The sequence below is a fragment of the Cryptomeria japonica genome, chromosome 4 (genome assembly GCF_030272615.1).
Source record: "Cryptomeria japonica chromosome 4, Sugi_1.0, whole genome shotgun sequence".
NCBI lineage: Eukaryota > Viridiplantae > Streptophyta > Pinopsida > Cupressales > Cupressaceae > Cryptomeria > Cryptomeria japonica.
The window spans coordinates 62,227,468-62,230,567 of record NC_081408.1 but is presented as its reverse complement, the minus strand read 5'-3'; positions in this window follow the sequence as shown (position 1 = coordinate 62,230,567).

Sequence of the window (3,100 nt, the reverse complement as noted above, 5' to 3'; positions counted from 1 at the left end):
ATAGTCTTCTCGATAGGACTTCTCAGTTGAACATAGACAAATTCATCATAGTCTTTTGGTTCCTTGGAATTTCTTTCATCATTTCTTTCTACAAATTCATCAATTTTCACATTTGTACTTTCTACTATTTTGTTAGATGATTTGATCAGACATTTAAATGCTTTGCTTCTGGAAGAATAACCTAAAAATGTTCCTTCTTCACTTTTTTGATCAAACTTGCCATTTCTATCATCTTTATGAACATATCATCTACTTCCAAAGATTTTAAAATAACTAACATTAGGTTTCTTATCATACCAGATTTCATATGGTGTCTTCAAAGTACCTTTCTTCAATTGAACTCGGTTCAAGGTGTAAACAATTGTGCTTATTGCTTCTCTCTAAAATGTTTGTGGCACCTTCTTTTCAATCATCAGTGTTCTAGCACAATCCACAATAGATCTATTTCTTCTTTCAGCTATTCCATTCTGCTGTGGAGTTCTTGGTGTAGAGACTTGTCTTTTAATACCATGATCATTGCAGAATAAGTTAAATTCATCAGATGTGAACTCTCCTCCTCTATCTGATCTAAGACATTTTAGTTGTCTTCTTGTTTCATTTTCAACTTTTGCCTTGTACCATTTAAACATTTGAAAAGCTTCTGATTTTTTCTTTAAAAACATTACTGACATCATCCTTGAATAGTCATCCACAAATAATATGAAATACTTATCACCATAATAACTTTGAAATTTCATAGGACCACAAAAATCAGTGTGCACTGGATCTAAAATTCCCTTAGAAGTGTAAGACTTACTTGAAAAGCTTGATCTTGTCATCTTACCCATCTGGCATCCTCAACACATAGCATTCTCAAGTTTTTCAAGACTCGATAGACCTCTTACTTTGTGCTTCTTACTTATTTTGATCAGATTATCAAAATTTACGTGACAAAACCTTTTTATGTCATAACCAAGTATCATCAATCTTTGCATGCAAACACTTATTCCGAGTTGAGTCAAGGTGAAATGTATTACCTTTTGTTTGTGTCCTGGTAGCAGCTAACTTTCCATTCTTGTCATGAACTTTGACAATTCCTTTCTAAAATTCTATTTGGTAACCTATGTTGTTTAGCTGTGCTACACTCAATAAATTGTGTTTCAAACCTTCAACCCAATAAACATCATTGCATCTTGCATTATCAAGAAGTGTTATAGATCCTTTACCTCTTATCAGACATGGTGCATCATTACCAAATCTAACATAGCCTCCATCATAATCTTCTAACATAACAAACTTGTGTTTATCACCTGTCATATGATGTGAGTATCCACTATCTATAATCCACGAATCATTAGTGTTTATGTGAGATATTAAGGATTTTTCTTCATACCTTTCTTCATCTGAGCCATCCTTGATAACCACATAAACAACTTCCTCTATATTAGTCTCATCTGATTTATCATTGTTAGATTCATCATCAGTTATCAAGCATGTCTTTCTATCTCTTCTTTTGAAGTCTCGGTGTCCTCTGTAATGGTTATCTTTCTTTCTATCATCTCGGTAATCTCTCTTTTCAGTAAAATCTTTGTCAAGATAGTTAGAAGCCATATGTCCTATCTTATCAGAATTGAAACATTTCAAAGATAGTTTTCCTTTATACTTACTTTTGCCTCTTAGTAACCTTTTGGCTAATAGTGCTTCAAACTCTTCTTGCTTTCTGATTTCTTCATATAGTTTGTGTACTTCTTCCATGTTCTTCCGAAATCTTTCACTTGCTCCATTGTGATCTTCTTCAGAGTGCTTATACTTTCTTTCACTATAATCATTAGATTCATCAAGATAAAAAGAACTAAATGCAGATTCAACTTTATTTGTACTGAAGATCCACTGTTATCAAAATTACTTAACTCAAATGCATGTAGCTTACCAATAGTAGCATCCAAAGAAACTGGCATATTAGGTACGGACCTCAATTCATTGATTGCAGAAACTTAGATTGCATAAGCTGGTAGAAGGGTTCTTAACAACTTACTTGTTATATCCTTTTCTTCAATAGTTCCACCTGCTCCTTTGATTTGATTGACAATCTCCTTTAGTCTTGTACTGTACTGAGTTATGTTCTCACCTTCATTCATCCTCATAGATTCAAGTTGTCCTCTCAGATTGTCTACTTTTGCTCTTTGAATATGTTCATCTCCTCCATATACTGATATGAGCTTATCCCACATTGCCTTTGCATCATTGCAGCCTTCTAGATCATTAAACTCTGAATCAGTCAATGTAGATGTTATTTCAATCATTGCTTGAATATGTTCTTGCTTTGCGTTTATCTCTTCCATAGTCAATGGATAGGTGCTTGGTATAACAAAATCATTCTCCAGATAGTATACAACATATTCTCCAACTCTTGATAGATGTAGCTTCATCCTTTTCTGCCATGTAGAGAAACTTGACTTGTTCAGCTTTGGTGCATCCCTCTTATACATCTTTGGATCTTTAACTCAAATGCCTTTAAAATTTCCTTCCTGAGTCCAAAGCTCTGATACCAATTGATAGTTTTGATACTTAATATAAGTACAAATCCAATAGCCAACAAGATGAGAGGGGGGGGTGAATCATACAAACTTAATCATCCATAAAAACATCAGATTCAACCTCGGTAACATATATATTAGTAATATAGCCAAAACTGTTAAACATGCAAACTCAAAAGCATATGAACAATATAAACCTCATAACACCAAATTTAACGTGGAAACCCAAATAGGAAAAAACCACTGTGGGATTTCGGACCCACTAAGAAATATACTCTTCTAGAGTATGCTCGATTAAAAGGAAATCCTATTAAAGATTGCAAACACATTGCTAGATGTAACCCGGCTAAGGGATTTCCCTCAGATGTGTTAGGATCTTCACTTTGTTATAACTGACCTTGTTAAAGGATTTAAAACATTCAATCAGAATGTCACCTTGCTAGAGGGTTTACATATAAGACTGTTAAGTCCGCTCGGTTAAGAGTTTTTTGTCACTTTCACAAAATAACAATAATAAAAATCTATCTGCAACTTCACATCTAAAATGCTAAAGTAGAATCCTATTTGTTCAAAACAATCTAGAC